The sequence below is a fragment of the Lipophrys pholis genome (assembly GCF_963383615.2).
Source record: "Lipophrys pholis genome assembly, chromosome: 12".
NCBI lineage: Eukaryota > Metazoa > Chordata > Actinopteri > Blenniiformes > Blenniidae > Lipophrys > Lipophrys pholis.
The window spans coordinates 4501956-4519158 of NC_137641.1; the positions used below are offsets into that span (position 1 = coordinate 4501956).

The following is a 17203-nucleotide window of genomic DNA, read 5'->3' on the forward strand; positions in this document are numbered from 1 at the left end:
TGTCACGTCCCCTCCAGAGAAGAAAGGGTCCAGGATAGGCACAGTGTTATTAACCTGTGCATATCGCTGCAGGGGCCTCTGCTCCTGGTAAATAAAAGAGAGAATTTTAGAAAAGTTTAAAAACATGTCATTGTTTTGAAGTTCATGTTTCTCACTTTCTAACTTATTTGTGCTTTTACTTTTGTAAGTAATGTTGTTTGTTCAATAAAGTTTCCTTGTTCTTCTGACTTGCTCTGTTTATGCTCAATATCTTACTTTGCTCCACAGTGTCAGCCATGTATGAATTTCTGGATTTACTCTAAAGAGAAATGATTACTACTAATGATTTATGTCCTTCACTAGGATGTATAGTACACAAAGTGGAATACAGTACATCCTAATGATAGAAGACATGAGGAGAAGGTATGTCGAATGCTGGTTATTTCGTTTAAAATACATCAGAGACATTCAGTAAAACAAACAGTAAAATAATTGTGTTATTAGTGGGGAATTACTGTTCACCTTTTATTCTTAGCTTACGTCCAATCAGATGAATAGTAATAGAAAGGCAGTATAGGAGGACAGGGGGCGAGAAGTAATACTAACACTGTACTACAAACATCATATTTGATAGAAAAGGTACAAATAAGTTCTCATCCTAACATGTCATGAACAAATCAGCCAAGTTTTTAAGGCCATCAGCCCAACCAGAGAGGTGAGCTATCAGGGCCCTCATCATCATCATCATCATCATCATCATCATCATCATCCTCCTCCTCCTCCTCCTCCGCACCCTGTCTAATCTCTCCTGGTTCTCCCTCCGCAGTCGTGCTGCTTCCTCCTCGGCTTCACGGTACATCATACCCGCCATGGCAGCAGCCACCACTCCTTCCATTGGTTTTTGTTACGTTTTGTGATGTTTTGTAACTCCACTACGTGTGCTTCTTACAACTGTGATGCCGAGTACGCTCGTGTTCCAATTGTTTGTTGAGCTCGATGCGTCCCCGTAAATTTGCATTTCCGCACTTGCGAGGACACCTTGCAAGTAGTTACTCGTGACGTAGGCGAGTACACACTGGCGCTCTAAGAATTGGAAAACGGCCCGGATTTCCTGGGGTGCAATTCCCCAGGAAATGATTATTAATACCTCTGGTCAGGAGCAGTTGGTCATTAGGGGCAGGTGGAGCTGAGCACCACCTGATGAACCAGCGAAAAATAACTGCAGGCAAAGTACATTATTAATCCTTTAAGATCATCTATAGTATTTTATTTTCTGTGAATATAGCTTCCTCCTGAGTTGCATATTTGTGTGTGAGGATTGAACTTCCTGGTTCTTGGTCTCCTCTTGCTGCTTCAGGCTGAGTTTTCTCCTGATCCACACTGATGGTTGCATGAGTTGGACCAGCTCCTCTCTCTCAATGCAGTTTGTATTTCATGCAGTCAAATGCAAGTGTTCATGCTCAGGCTGTGGTACATTCATTCAGATCACATGATCTTTATGGAGAGTGGGGCTGGCAGCCCGAAGCCCTGCTCCAGGATGATTTAGAAGCTCAGAGCTGATTGGCTGGCGTCAATGGAGGCACTGCTTGACAGAACCAGAGTGAGTTGTGACGCCAGCTTATGCGCCGCGAGAGCTAACAGTTAAGAATCCAAATGAATGAGGTTGATTATTTACTGGTGTATAAATGTAAAACTCTGACTTTAGAGGAGAAACTGGAGGTAAAGTGAGTGTAAGGTCATAATAAAATCTGTGTAAGAATCTCACTTGTAAATCAATATGCTGCTCGTCTAGTGGAGGAATTCTTTCCTTGCGATCAGTAGGCCCGTGTTCAACTCCCCACCGAGACACAGTTTAGTTTATTAAATGATTTAATCAGAGGCTATTCCCCGTGTTAAACCTTTTCACAAGATGGGATCCTACAGTATATGGTTGTCATAAAGATGTTGGAGCTCAAAACTTCTGCACAAACTTTAGTTTGGTATTAAGTGGTGTTGAACTCTGCGCTCAGTAGACCTGAAATAAAATCTCACCACCAAGTATTTACATGTTGAAACACCACCGCCTCTGGTGAAGAAACATCTGATCTCAATAAATAAATTCATATGTTCAGTTTATGTTAGAGATTTCTAATGTGTGTGTGTGTGTGTGTGTGTGTGTGTGTGTGTGTGTGTGTGTGTGTGTGTGTGTGTGTGTGTGTGTGTGTGTGTGTGTGTGTGTGTGTGTGTGTGTGTGTGTGTGTTCAGTGAAGTGTATCAGTGTGCAGCAGTCAGTTTCTGTTCAGTCTGACTGAGGGAGGTTTTTGTACGACGGTTTTTCACTGTGTGAACACCCTCTGACTGTTGATTTCATGATAACTCTGACAGTAATAAACTGCAGCATCTTCAGCTTGAACTCCACTGATGGTCAGAGTGAAGTCAGAGTTTGATCCACTGCCTGTAAAACGATCTGGAGTCCCTGAATCGCTATAGCTGGTGTAGTAAATGAGCCTTTTAGGAGGTTGTCCATCTCTCTGTTGGTACCAGGCTAAAAGGTGATAACCAGAACCATAATAAACATTCTGACTGGTCCTACATGTGATGGTGACGGAGGCTCCCAGAGCAGAGCTGACTGCTGCAGGCTGAGTCACTGTGACCTGGCCTCTGGACTCTGAGGAAACACAGACAGAAACATCAAGCAGCCTCATGGTTTTGTGGGCTTCATTTCAGAGGGACGGATGTTGACAGAGGAGAGGAGTTTGATTCTCTGGACTTTACCTGTGAAGCAGCAGCAGAGGAGAGTCCAGATGAGGACGCAGATCACACTCATGTTTCTGATGAGGAGGATTTCTCTGTCTTCTGTTGTCATGAAGGACGGCTGTCAGTCATCCAGTCTTCAACTGTCAGGACTATAAACTCTCCCAGAGCACTGGAGCATGGTGCTGCTGATGCAAAGTGGCTCTATGGAAATGTTCTGACTGACTCCAACAGGGACCTGGATCACTTTCATCTCTCACTTTCACTCTGGATTCAAACTTTTATGACAATATTAAGGAATTAAACTGAATAATTAAAGATATGTCTGTGGTTTTTAAAGTTAAATTTCTATTTTTGCTGTCAAATCCCTTCAGGAATAAATTCCAATAGACATAATAAAATAAATAGAAAATAATCTTTAAAACAATCTCTATAAATATATGTATTTCAAGTAGACATTGCAGATGAAAGAATTGTTCTCTTGTGTTCCGTTAGGATCAGGTGGTAAAAGTTGTTTTGGTGAGTTTGTTGGTTTCAGAATCAGAGAGTGGCGTCTCTCTACAGTCAGAGGTTTTTGTACAGCGGCTCAATGAGTTTGTATCACTGTGGTACACGTTCGGTGGAGGAACCAGACTGGATGTTGGAAGTAAGTTTATTCTCCTTTTAATTCTTTCAACTAAATAATTCAAATTCATACATTAAACCTTGTTTTGAATGATTTGAGATTAGAAAGATGTTTTTCTTTCTTAATAATTATTGTAGTGATCAAGTTTTAATCTCCATTGATTTCATGTAGTTTAGCTCAGCTCTGTTTCACTTTAATTTGATCACAGAGAAAAGTTATTAGTTTTAAATTTACACCGGATTAAAATCTCATTAGGATTAAATGACAAAACCAAAGATATTGTCAGTCTTTAAATGTGCTCAGTTAGAGCCTGATGGCTGTGGAACACACTGTTTTAACTCTACCAGTCTCATGTTCAAGCTGTTTTTACACTGACCTGTGTATTTAGGGACATTTCTGGTGCACTGGTCTGTCTTTGGGCTGAGTTTTAGTTGACATGTCCACTGTTTGAAATGTGTTTGTGTTGGAATGTGTGCAGGTTTTATTCTTCTTGTTTTATTGAGTGTCTCTTCATCACAGCTGGATTTATTCTTGGTTCTATAGAATGTTTCACAATTCTGTTTCTCTTGTTACTTTAAAATGCATCATTAATATTGTTATTTTACAGTAAATAAGAAATGCTGATTTGAAAATATTAATTTAGATTTGAAGTTCATGTTAAAGTTTCCAGTCATGAGTTGTAAAGTGTAAACTTTCTGATAACGTTGATGCAAATGAAGAGTAAACGTTGAGACATCAGCTTGTGTTCCTTCCTGTGTAGTTTGAGGTATTTCAGGTCAAAGTGTTGGATGATTCTCTCTGTGCTGATGTGCATGAGAGGCTTCTTAAAGGGAAGTGAAACAATGTGTGAGTGAGTGACTGCTGGAGCAGAAAAAGCCTCTGACAGCAACTTCTTCCAGGACCAAATCAGCTGTCTCCCACTAAAGCTGTCCAGGTGTGTGCTGGTTGATTGACAGCTGGGTGCTCCCTGTCCTCTAATTTGATTGGTGTCTCCTAGGTGATACCCGCCCCACCCTGACGGTGCTGCCCCCCTCCAGAGAGGAGCTGCAGCAGGGGAAGGCCACGCTCATGTGCCTGGCCAACGAGGGCTTCCCCTCAGACTGGAGTCTGAGCTGGAAGGTGGAGGACAGCAGCAGCAGCAGCAGCAGCAGCAGCTGGGAGGAGAGCAGGAGCCCCGGGGTGCTGCAGAAGGACGGCCTCTACAGCTGGAGCAGCACCCTGAGGCTCCCTGCAGACCAGTGGAGGAAGGTGGGCTCTGTGACCTGTGAGGCCACCCGGGGCTCCCAGACTCCCCTCAGAGAGACACTGAGGAGAGACCAGTGTTCCCAGTCCTGACCGGACTCACTGGGACTCTCACACTGCTTTTACTCTCACACTGATCTCACCTCTGTCATTCACCCTCTTTCACTTTCTTCTATCATCAAAGCAAACTGACTTCATCAATATTCATCTTCTTTCATCATCATTTTCTTCAAGCTTTGACAAAATAAAGACAGTTTTCACCTCAATCTTTGGTCTTTCATGACTTTTTTACAACAATAAAATAATCATGGCAAAGCGGTTTAGAAGATGGATGAATGGAAAAATAGTATATGAGAGTGTTTATATCCTCACATCCTTATTTATATCTTTCAATAAAAGCTGGAAGTTGAAACGTATTTGCATGTCCTATAAATGGTTGGATTAGATTGTAACAGTGGCAGCCTTGCATTTCAGACCTCGGCCTTCACTAGTGCTGGTCTGAGTCAATCCACCCCTCAATCACTTTTTATGGCTACAAAAACAAGGTCATCATGTAGAGATGCAGTATAAAAAGCCTTTGCATCACAGATAGATACTCATGCTGCCAGAATAAATACCTTTATGGATGAAAAGAATCAAAGTTCAAGTCTCCTTCTGTTTCAGCTTCATAAAAAAAGCCACTGTTATTCCCAGAATTCCTGGGGGCCGTGGACGGTGACAAACGTTTTTCATGGTTTGAAAATAATATAATGGCGAATAACATAATCTTGAATCCTGCCATGGAACTTGTAGTGAGCACAAGTAAATTGTACCGGACCTCTGTGTGCTTGGAGGCCTGCGGTGCGTTCAATGACCTCTAGGAAAAGTCCCACTTTAAAAATGTTTTGACAATAAATCTGCAACCAAATCTCTTTATCTTCTCCTTTAGCCATTGTAGGTTGACAAAACCACTATTAAACAAACACAACTATAATATTGTTAATGCAGCTCGCTCCAGATGCAGTCAGCTGGCGCTGGAGAGTGAACTCTCTGACGAACCAATCAGAGGGCTTGAATACGCTGACGTCTCCCGAGGCCTGCTGGCGGGTCCTGAGTCACCAATATCTATTTGTGTCATAAACCTGCTGTTTATTAAAGGTTTAGACATTTTGAATCATAACTGAAGTAATAAACATAAAAGAAACAGTTTTTATGAGAAAAGGAGAATAAGTCCCAGAGGAAAATCTTTTTGGATTTTTATCTTAACAGACATTGATTGGCAGAGAGCTTGGTTATTGCCATACAGATTTTGTATTGTCAATAAAATTAAGTAAGTACATATTAATATTTTGCACAACATATATTTAACAAATGTAAACTTATACAAATTTTTAGAAAGTGAAAATGAATCATTAAGTCATTAATTGTTTTACTGTTCCTATTCAACTATCTTATGGACTAAAATTGAGAATTATATACTGTGTAAAACTAAAATCATGCTCAAATTGATTGTAAACATGTAATTGCATATTTTAATTACAAAAATAAAGACATAGAATTTATAGTTTATTTAATAATTCTAGTTGGAAAATTTCACATTCGCAAATGCAGATTAGCAAAGGTAAACCCAGATTATGTTCAGTTTTATATTGAACTTAAAGAAACACATTAAAACACTAAGTAACATAAACACCAAAATAAAGCATTAAAACTATTGAGTTAATTAAAGAATTATTCCAAAAAGAATAATGAGACCCTCTGCTTCCCTCGTCCCTTTTGTGTTTTCTTTTTTTTTTAATTATACTATTCTTTTAAAATAAATAATGTCATCCTTATTTGTATTTGTTATAGTTATCTTTATAAGTTCATACCATGGAGCTTAAGATTATACTAATGTATTATTTGTGAGCATCGTCTGTTAAAATTGTTTTTTTTTGTTGTTTGATGTTTGTTTGCTCTGTTTGGATGTTCCCCCATTTGGGCAATAAAATAAAAAATGAAATAAAATAAAATAAAATGAATCAATTAAAAAACAAAAAGAGCATCAATATCAAAACCTGATTGGTTGAAGCAGCAGCGTGACCGACACTTATTTCACGTTGCAGTTGCAGAGGGGCCAGAATGAAAGTTTTTTAGACGTCTTTCTTGGACGTTGTCTGGATGTCTTTTCTGGACATCATATAGACGTCAATATTTGACATCCAGAAGACGTCCTCAGACGAGCCAGAATGAAAGTTATTTAGACGTCTTTCTTGGACGTTGTTTTCACGTCTTGTCTGGACGTCATATGGACGTCAATGAAAATACGTTTCAAAAGAAAAAGGACAGGTCATCAGTCTTCCACAGGACACACACAGACACTTCATTTAGCATTAACATTACATGCAGTTTTTTGGAATGTGGGAGGAAACCAGAGAACCCTGAGGAAACACAAGGAAATTCCACAAACAGCTCCAGCTGGATTTGAACCCACAACCTTCTGTCAAGCGAGAGCGCTAAACAGTGCAGCAATGAGAGCATTAACAATGAAAATGCCATTTGATAATGCTGATAAAACATTGACTCATGTACATAGTTGTATTCACCAGATGAAAAGTTATCAAAGTGGTGAGTTTCTCCTTGGAGACTTAAAAAGTCTGAATTTTGACTTTATTCTGAGAATATTATATTAAAGTAAAATAAATAAAATCAGGATTTTGACTTAAAAGACGTCATTTACAAAACATTAATGCATCTTTAATGTGTCCAGAATCATCGTCCGTACATGGAAAATCAAAGAATTGAGAATAATTTTATCACATCTAAAACTAAATGAGTGGAAACGCTGGCGTTAACAGCCATACGGTTCAGCAGAAATCAAGGTCAGATGTTATTAAGTTTGTGGCTGAAGCAGCAGGAAGATTTGTGGGAGTAAAGAATGACTCCCCACAGACACTTCATGCTTCTAAGAGGGTGAGTCAGGAGGGGTCAGTCCAGAAGTCCAGCAGCCGGTCTGACACAGGGGATGAGGAAGGTGAAGACATGGATGATGGTGACTTCATTGATGGTATCCAGGACGTTTCCTTTTTTCATAATGGTCTGAGGAAAGGAGAGGTGGAGGTCTGCACAGCAGAGAAAAGACAGAACATGTGAGAGAAGAGACAGGAGAAGAAGCTCAGAGCAGAGGTGGTGAGGCTCTGAGGTCAAGCGTCCAGAGGGATGGACAGTCCACAGAGAGGTTGAAGAAGTGAGGCAGTGTCAGGGCTGATGTGTGACAGAAGGACAACAGGAAGAGAGGAAGTGAAGCTTTACAAGGACGTCTACAAAATGTGCTTTGGAGTCTGTGCTGCTGCACATCCAAGTCAAAGAATCAACAGAGATTCAACAGTTTAAAATGAACTTACTACCAAAGGTCAAAGAATCTGCTGAGAGCTCAGCACTTACAAGAATCTAAAGATTGTTTTCCATCAATCAGTTGATCAATAGATGAGATATTAATCCATCAGTGTGACGATCAACTTGTTTGGCCTTTTGTCAAGAAAAGTGCCAAATTAACTAGAAAGAAAATGAGAGGGACACTTTGCTTTTAAGTTTATTGTTTGTGAAAAATAAATTGGATATCTAGTCGATCAACAAGAGTCAATTCATGAGGATAAACAGTTTCTCTCTGATTGTGATTGTAAATAATCATGAACTGGTTAAAAAAACTCACATGTATTAATTTACTTTCATATTTTCATTCAACAGAAACAAAAGGGGGCTGGGACATTTTTCTGTGGTTGATTTCACAAATGATCAAAGAGTATCATTTATCATTTGACTCCTTGAGTTAGATTTTTAGTTTATTAAGCTTTCTAAATGCTCAGGAGATTATAAAGAGTTCATACCTTTAAGTTACCGCATCTAAAAGAAGCGTCAAGGTCATTTCGACAAACGTTCAAACAACTTCCTGATCCTGTGATTGTTTAGCTGAACACCTTTATTGATCAAATATAAACTAACCAGTGACCAGAGCCAACCTTGATATGAGAGGAGGACGCCATGACAGTTTCTATGTTCTTGTAGTTTCTACTTTTGTCCACCAGGCGGCGACGAGGACCCTTCAGACGTTTAGATTTCCTACCACTGCAAAATAATCCTGAAAAACATCACTAGTGATGAATCACTGTGGAAAACAAATCATTTTTATGTGTGCATATTTACACGTTGTCGTTCATTTCAGGGTTAATTCCGTCAGAAATGAGATAAATTATTGTTCTTAGAAAACATAACTATTGCTGAAAAGACATTACTTTTAAAATAGGCTGGGCATTTTCTCTAAATGTCTGTGAGTGAATAAAAATGAACAATGGAATAGAATGTGAACGTAACTTCACCCATCAACTCGTTAATGTTTGTAACTTTACACAACAATGTAGTGACACAAAGTCACCACCAGAGGGCAAACTCTTTCATTCTTCCTGGTTTGATTCACCATGTGCAACGCTGAATTCAGTTTTATCTGTTGTTTAACTTTAGTTGTTTTTTTTAATAGACACAGAACATAGAGCAACATGAGCAGTAGAACAGTGTCACAGTACATCTCAGTGACCAGACATTATTTTCCACTATATCTCCAGGCAATTTACATTCTTGTGGGATTTGCTAAAAGGGATTATTTTGCACAGCAGGTTGAGTGTGTTTCATCACTTTACACAGGTAATGAATGTGTGTGTGGGATGAGGAAGCAATGGGGGTGAGCTCATATCTGAAAGTACAATATACCATTAAGTATGTCCATTTTGTAATGTACTACTCCTTTTGCAGGTGTAGTGAGAAAGTCAGTTTTTTCATCTCAAATCTCCTTGATAACTTTAATCCAGTTATCTAGTGTAGGTGCATCTTTCTGAAACCATTTAACAACCTATCGGCTGTGAGTTAAAACAAAAACAACAAACACTGAATAAGAAAACCCACTGGATTCATATTCACATTTTATTTCCATTTCTTCAAAGTTCACATCTGTTCATACAAGATTTTTAATGTCACATTTTCAAAACAAGCCGTCGTGTTCGTACTAAAGAATGAAACAAGCTTCTCTAAGATTCAATATGCAACCAGGGGACTGTTTGTCAGCTTCTCTCTAGGAACACAAATGGACACCAGATTTATTTTAACCTTCTATTTTTTGTGACAAACAGTGTGGACGGTGTTTAAACAGCAACGTTTCCTTTCAACTGGATGATACCTTGTGATTCTGGGCTCAAGCTGGACATCCTGAATGAGATCTCTCAGAGTCTTTCATGACTTCATCTCTGTAAGTTTTCACATGATGTAAAACTACGATCATTGAAACTTCCCACACGTTTCACAAGAATACGGCTTCTCACCTGTGTGAGTTCTCATGTGGACCAACAACTTCCTCTGTCGGTTGTAACTTTGATCACAGATTTCACAAAGGTTTTTCTTCCCATCAGACAGATCTTACCTTCTGACATAACTTATGTTTTCAACTGACAATTTCACCACATTTCCTCAAAACGAAGCTTTATTTCTTCAATCTGTGGAGGTTCTAGTTCTTCTGGTTCCTCTTTGATCTGTGGGGGTTCTGGTTCTTCTTGTTCTTCTTTTCCATTCCTCTCTTGTGTAACTTCATTTGAGGTTTCCAGATTATTTCCATCAGTTTGTGCTGACGATCAATCTCCACCTCGTACAGGACAATAGTTTGTTCCGACAGGGTAAAGAAGTTAGTCGCTGGGTGGTCAAGTCCCTCACAGAGTCGTGGAAATGGTCACTTTCTATCAGTCACTTCTACACCACCCTCCTCCTCTTTAATGTGTGGAGCTTCATGTTCCTCCTGCTCCACACTGGAGCTCATCTTCTGGTGACCAAGTGTTGCTGTGAACTCTCTGGAGAGAAACAAGACAAAAGTCACTGATGTGATGATGTGAATATTCTACAGTGAAGGATGGATGAGACAGGACAGGCTAAAGTTAAAACAGAAATGTTGAAAAACAAAAAGTCTGCTCCTTTCAATACAGCCGACAGCAGCTGTGGGGTTTAAAGAATAAAGGAGAAAAGTGTCTGGATGTGTTGGTGTGTTCTGGTTTGATACGGAAAAGAATCTCAGAAGATCTTCTTGGTCTCAGCTCATGTTTTATTGTCTCGTCAGGACGCATGAATGTTGAAACTTGAACAAGGACTCGAAATGTCGACAAGTGATGATAACAATTAAACTACAACAGGCCCCCAGTAGAGGGCATCACTGAGCAACATTTGTTTGTGGATGAGAGCAGAAGAGCCCTGGAGAAAAGGTTCAATTACATTGAACTTCCTGAGGCGGGGCTCTTCTAACATCGGAGTTATCAGTGTGTGTGTGTGTGTGTGTGTGTGTGTGTGTGTGTGTGTGTGTGTGTGTGTGTGTGTGTGTGTGTGTGTGTGTGTGTGTGTGTGTGTGTGTGTGTTTGCATTTTTGGCTCTCAATAATTAAAAATTCCAACTGAATCGTCCTCTTCTTTGACGATTACCGTTCCTGTTTGCAAGGTTTCAGCTGCTATTTGGCAGCAATTTATTTTTTACACGTTCCCTGAGGTGGAAGTATGGTTCTGAATTCCTAAGCCTGTAGTCACAGTCGGGAATTAAAACATTGGGCTGTCCTAACATAGGCATTGAGCGCTCATGAGATTTAAAATAAAATCTTAGCACTAAGGTAATCTACAAATGGAGGAAAAAATGAGAAGGGTTGTTAAATACATCATTTCGCCCAAAATAATGGAAATGGTGATGGTTCCAATAAAGCCCAAGATTAAACACGAAAACAGATTTTCTCTTACTGGCCTCAGCCTTTTGTTTCTTCTCATTATCAAACTGAGCATCTGATCACCAAACAGTCATTTTCTATTGTGAATGTCAAGCATGGAGCACGTTAGGTGACATAATGAGATTGCAGAGTCCTGGACACAATGTTACTTACCTCTTCGAGTCATGATATCGGTGCTGCTGACTTCTGTTCTCACAGTTAAGTCAATTAATACGTTGAGTCCAAGCAGGGAGAACTTTTCTTGGGCTTCAATAGACAAAATATCCTCCTCTCGCTAGCTCGGTTTTGCAAACGAATCTGGCATTAACAAAGGTACTTTTGAGTTATATAGCACTCAGAGATCAAAGGAGAGCAAAGGAGATCAAGGGAGAGCAAAGGAGTGAACATTTGATCAAAGAAGATCAAAGGAGAGGCTCTTTACTCAATGTCTGACCTACCTCAAATGTATTAGGGACGTGTTGAAAAATCATAATCTACGAAAGAACTCTGTCTTGTGTCTTTTCTGTCAATAGACTACAAGTGCCATTAACCCCGATCACGAGACTTCGCACCTCTTGAGCCACCTCTCTTAAGACTGCACGACAAAGAAAATGGAGTCTCCGTTTGGCCATCCCGCAGTCTCAACATCATCCCAGAAGCCTTCCTCAGCTTTAACATGGAATGGAACTCAGTATCTGCCTGCATCACCAGCACCCAGCCCACCCTCCTCCAGGCCCTGTCAGCCTAATCGCCTGCTCAGGCAGATCATCCAACGCTCTCTCACACACATCCTGTTTGAAAGGTGAGAATAACTTTACACACTTGTATGAAACCCACAGCCTGTTACCTTTTGATTATCTCCATGGTGTAATTTAAGTTGTTTCTTCCAAAAAGATATTGGCATACACACAATAGAATTTTACGATCAAGTCATAATATGCAACACGAGATGAGACGCATTTGAAATTCATGACCCTCAATTCCAATCACCAGTAAAATTTAAGTTAAAATTTCATTATATGTATGATTATCAGAGTATCCTGACCCACATTTGCAAAAACATTTGACTTTCACCATCATTTATTTTACAATAGTCACATGAAACTCTTGGCAGTTAAATGTGGGCGGCAGTCAAAGGTTGAGTGTTGATGTCACTATTTGTTCACTAACTCTTTTCATTTAAGGGTGTGTGAGTGTGAGGATTTGAAGATGTTAGAGAGTGAAGCTGCCAAACTTGTCGCAAGCATTGAGACGGAGATGTTGGACATTTTCCGAAACACCGACAACAAATACACCAACAAGTACAGAACTATACTGTTCAACATCAGGGACCCAAGAAATGAGGTCAGTTGATCGAACCCCTTTCAGTTTTAGAATCTCCACTCTACAGTTGACCAGGACTCATGATATGGAAGATGAGTTTTGTCCTCTATTCCCATAAATCTTGGGCTGGTTAGGGATTCCCATTGTAGCATTGATGCAAGAATTCATGACTGAGCAAGATCATGACACTGGCTGGTTCTTTGGCCAGTCATGAAAGGTCTAGTTCATTAAATATATTGTTTTGCATACTAAATATTAGCACAGTACTATAAACTCAATCGAAAACACGATCATGACTTTATCTTTGGTGTATCGTTCAGAAAAAGTTATCAAAATGAAAGAGGATGAATATACAGACTCACAAAAAGACCAGGATGTTGTGATGTGCCTCAAACTAGGAGATTATTCAATATATACATTCCATCCATCTTCTTTACATGCTGCCTTCAGTTTGTCATAATTAGACTAAAATATCAACAAAAAAACTGATTTTTATTTCCTGCATGTCAACCTCTCTTCTGTTTATCATACATTTTGAATTGATGCCAGTTGATTTCATATGATCTCAGGTCTGCAGAGTTTGACTTTATCTTGAAATATTCTCTTCTGTCTGATGTTAACACTGACTACAAGGTGTGTGGAGTGGCTTCAGGTTATCAACTGAGGTTTGACTGCTCTATTTTGTATCCTGGTCTAAATGAGCTGTACCTGTTGCTTGCAGTGTCAATACGCTGACAAGTTACATCACGGCCAAGTCTATACTTTAAATGGGCTGACAGAGTCTCTGCATCAAGATCAGGAGTGAATTTAGTGGCTAAAACACTCACCAATTTCATCCCAATCACTTTGATATTTCCATGCACATCAAATAAAATCTCACCACCAAGTATTTACATGTTGAAACACCACCGCCTCTGGTGAAGAAACATCTGATCTCAATAAATAAATTCATTAGTTCAGTTTATGTTAGAGATTTCTAGAGTGTGTGTGTGTGTGTGTGCGTGCGTGCGTGCGTGCGTGTGTGTGTGTGTGTGTGTGTGTGTGTGTGTGTGTGTGTGTGTGTGTGTGTGTGTGTGTGTGTGTGTGTGTGTGTGTGTGTGTGTGTGTGTGTGTGTGTGTGTGTGTTCAGTGAAGTGTATCAGTGTGCAGCAGTCAGTTTCTGTTCAGTCTGACTGAGGGAGGTTTTTGTACGACGGTTTTTCACTGTGTGAACACCCACTGACTGTTGATAAGATGAAAACTCTGACAGTAATAAACTGCAGCATCTTCAGCTTGAACTCCACTGATGGTCAGAGTGAAGTCAGAGTTTGATCCACTGCCTGTAAAACGACCTGGAGTCCCTGATGCTCGAGAGCTGGCCCAGTAAATGAGCCTTTTAGGAGGTTGTCCATCTCTCTGTTGGTACCAGGCTAAATGGTGATAAGCACTATAATAAACATTCTGACTGGTCCTACATGTGATGGTGACGGAGGCTCCCAGAGCAGAGCTGACTGCCGCAGGCTGAGTCACTGTGACCTGGCCTCTGGACTCTGAGGAAACACAGACAGAAACATCAAGCAGCCTCATGGTTTTGTGGGCTTCATTTCAGAGGGACGGATGTTGACAGAGGAGAGGAGTTTGATTCTCTGGACTTTACCTGTGAAGCAGCAGCAGAGGAGAGTCCAGATGAGGACGCAGATCACACTCATGTTTCTGATGAGGAGGATTTCTCTGTCTTCTGTTGTCATGAAGGACGGCTGTCAGTCATCCAGTCTTCAACTGTCAGGACTATAAACTCTCCCAGAGCACTGGAGCATGGTGCTGCTGATGCAAAGTGGCTCTATGGAAATGTTCTGACTGACTCCAACAGGGACCTGGATCACTTTCATCTCTCAGTTTCACTCTGGATTCAAACTTTAATGACAATATTAAGGAATTGAACTGAATAATTAAAGATACGTCTGTAGTTTTTACTTTTTAAAAATTTCCTATTTTTGCTGCCAAATCTATTTAGGAATAAATTCCAAAAGATATTATTGAATAAATTGAAAATAATCTTTAAAACAATCTCTATAAATATATGTATTTCAAGTAGACATTGCAGATGAAAGAACTGTTCTCTTGTGTTCCGTTAGGATCAGGTGGTAAAAGTTGTTTTGGTGAGTTTGTTGGTTTCAGAATCAGAGAGTGGCGTCTCTCTACAGTCAGAGGTTTTTGTACAGCGGCTCAATGAGTTTGTATCACTGTGGTACACGTTCGGTGGAGGAACCAGACTGGATGTTGGAAGTAAGTTTATTCTCCTTTAATACTTTCAACTAAATAATTCAAATTCATACATTAAACCTCGGTTTGAATGATTTGAGATTAGAAAGATGTTTTTTTTTCTTAATAATTATTGTAGTGATCAAGTTTTAATCTCCATTGATTTCATGTAGTTTAGCTCAGCTCTGTTTCACTTTAATTTGATCACAGAGAAAAGTTATTAGTTTTAAATTTACACCGGATTAAAATCTCATTAGGATTAAATGACAAAACCAAAGATATTGTCAGTCTTTAAATGTGCTCAGTTAGAGCCTGATGGCTGTGGAACACACTGTTTTAACTCTACCAGTCTCATGTTGAAGCTGTTTTTACACTGACCTGTGTATTTAGGGACATTTCTGGTGCACTGGTCTGTCTTTGGGCTGAGTTTTAGTTGACATGTCCACTGTTTGAAATGTGTTTGTGTTGGAATGTGTGCAGGTTTTATTCTTCTTGTTTTATTGAGTGTCTCTTCATCACAGCTGGATTTATTCTTGGTTCTATAGAATGTTTCCCAATTCTGTTTCTCTTCTTACTTTAAAATGTATTATTAATATTGTTATTTTACAGTAAAATAGAAATACTGATGATAAATGTTGTAAATTTATCAAATCCTCCAAAGAAGTTATTTTTATTTCCTGTGTATTTCATATTTTGCTCTAAATAATTGAAAATATTATTTTAGATTTGAAGTTCATGTTAAAGTTTCCAGTCATAAGTTGTAAAGTGTAAACTTTCTGATAACGTTGATGCAAATGAAGAGTAAACGTTGAGACATCAGCTTGTGTTCCTTCCTGTGTAGTTTGAGGTATTTCAGGTCAAAGTGTTGGATGATTCTCTCTGTGCTGATGTGCATGAGAGGCTTCTTAAAGGGAAGTGAAACAATGTGTGAGTGAGTGACTGCTGGAGCAGAAAAAGCCTCTGACAGCAACTTCTTCCAGGACCAAATCAGCTGTCTCCCACTAAAGCTGTCCAGGTGTGTGCTGGTTGATTGACAGCTGGGTGCTCCCTGTCCTCTAATTTGATTGGTGTCTCCTAGGTGATACCCGCCCCACCCTGACGGTGCTGCCCCCCTCCAGAGAGGAGCTGCAGCAGGGGAAGGCCACGCTCATGTGCCTGGCCAACGAGGGCTTCCCCTCAGACTGGAGTCTGAGCTGGAAGGTGGAGGACAGCAGCAGCAGCAGCAGCAGCAGCAGCTGGGAGGAGAGCAGGAGCCCCGGGGTGCTGCAGAAGGACGGCCTCTACAGCTGGAGCAGCACCCTGAGGCTCCCTGCAGACCAGTGGAGGAAGGTGGGCTCTGTGACCTGTGAGGCCACCCGGGGCTCCCAGACTCCCCTCAGAGAGACACTGAGGAGAGACCAGTGTTCCCAGTCCTGACCGGACTCACTGGGACTCTCACACTGCTTTTACTCTCACACTGATCTCACCTCTGTCATTCACCCTCTTTCACTTTCTTCTATCATCAAAGCAAACTGACTTCATCAATATTCATCTTCTTTCATCATCATCATTTTCTTCAAGCTTTGACAAAATAAAGACAGTTTTCACCTCAATCTTTGGTCTTACATGACTTTTTTACAGCAATAAAATCATCATAACTCCTTCTTTGGAGCAGAAATTTGACTTGATAGATACTCTCAGGATTCCACCTCTTGTTGCTGAATCAATTTTATGTGAAACAGACTCAAAACACACAGTCAGTCAGAGGAAGCTGTGCTCTTCATTCATCATGAGCAAATGTGGTTAAATACAAGTTCAGATAACTTTGACAGTTTACATTATTTAGATTAAGTGTGATCAAGTCCCAGAATTGCCATTTTGGGCATTTTGGCATTTTGAGAGAATATTCCAAGATACAAAAACAACATCATCAGCATACAGGTTGATTTTATGAATTGTTACTTTAGTTAATGAGCAATGTTGGAGCTTCTGTCTCTTCCTGTTGATATCAGGTTAATAAATACTCTGATGAATTACAGTGAACATCCAGACTGTTCTGATTAAACATTTAAACTCTTTGTTTACTACAGAAGATATTAGGAGACGTAGATGTGGACTAAAGTAGATTACATGGAGAGTGATATTTCAGGTAATTTGCATTTATAAGAAACCTAAAAAAAAGTTTTGAGTTCAAAATAAAACTCAAGAGAAATCTTTAAATTGTACATCTTTGCACGACTTATTTCCACCTGAAACAAATAAAATCTCCTCCTTTAGAGATGCTTTGATTTAGTCTGAAGATTTAGCAGAATTAGAATATAAGTATTAAAAAACATCTGTTATTA

The 17203-nt window shown here is 39.8% G+C and overlaps 1 gene segment (V, D, J or C); it reads left to right on the top strand.

The window, feature by feature from the left end:
- Nucleotides 1–14871: 14871 nt before the first annotated feature.
- LOC308118325 (Ig kappa-b4 chain C region-like) lies at nt 14872–16471 on the top strand. The segment is given in 2 exons: nt 14872–14903; nt 15958–16471.
- The last annotated feature ends 732 nt before the right edge of the window (nt 16472–17203 follow it).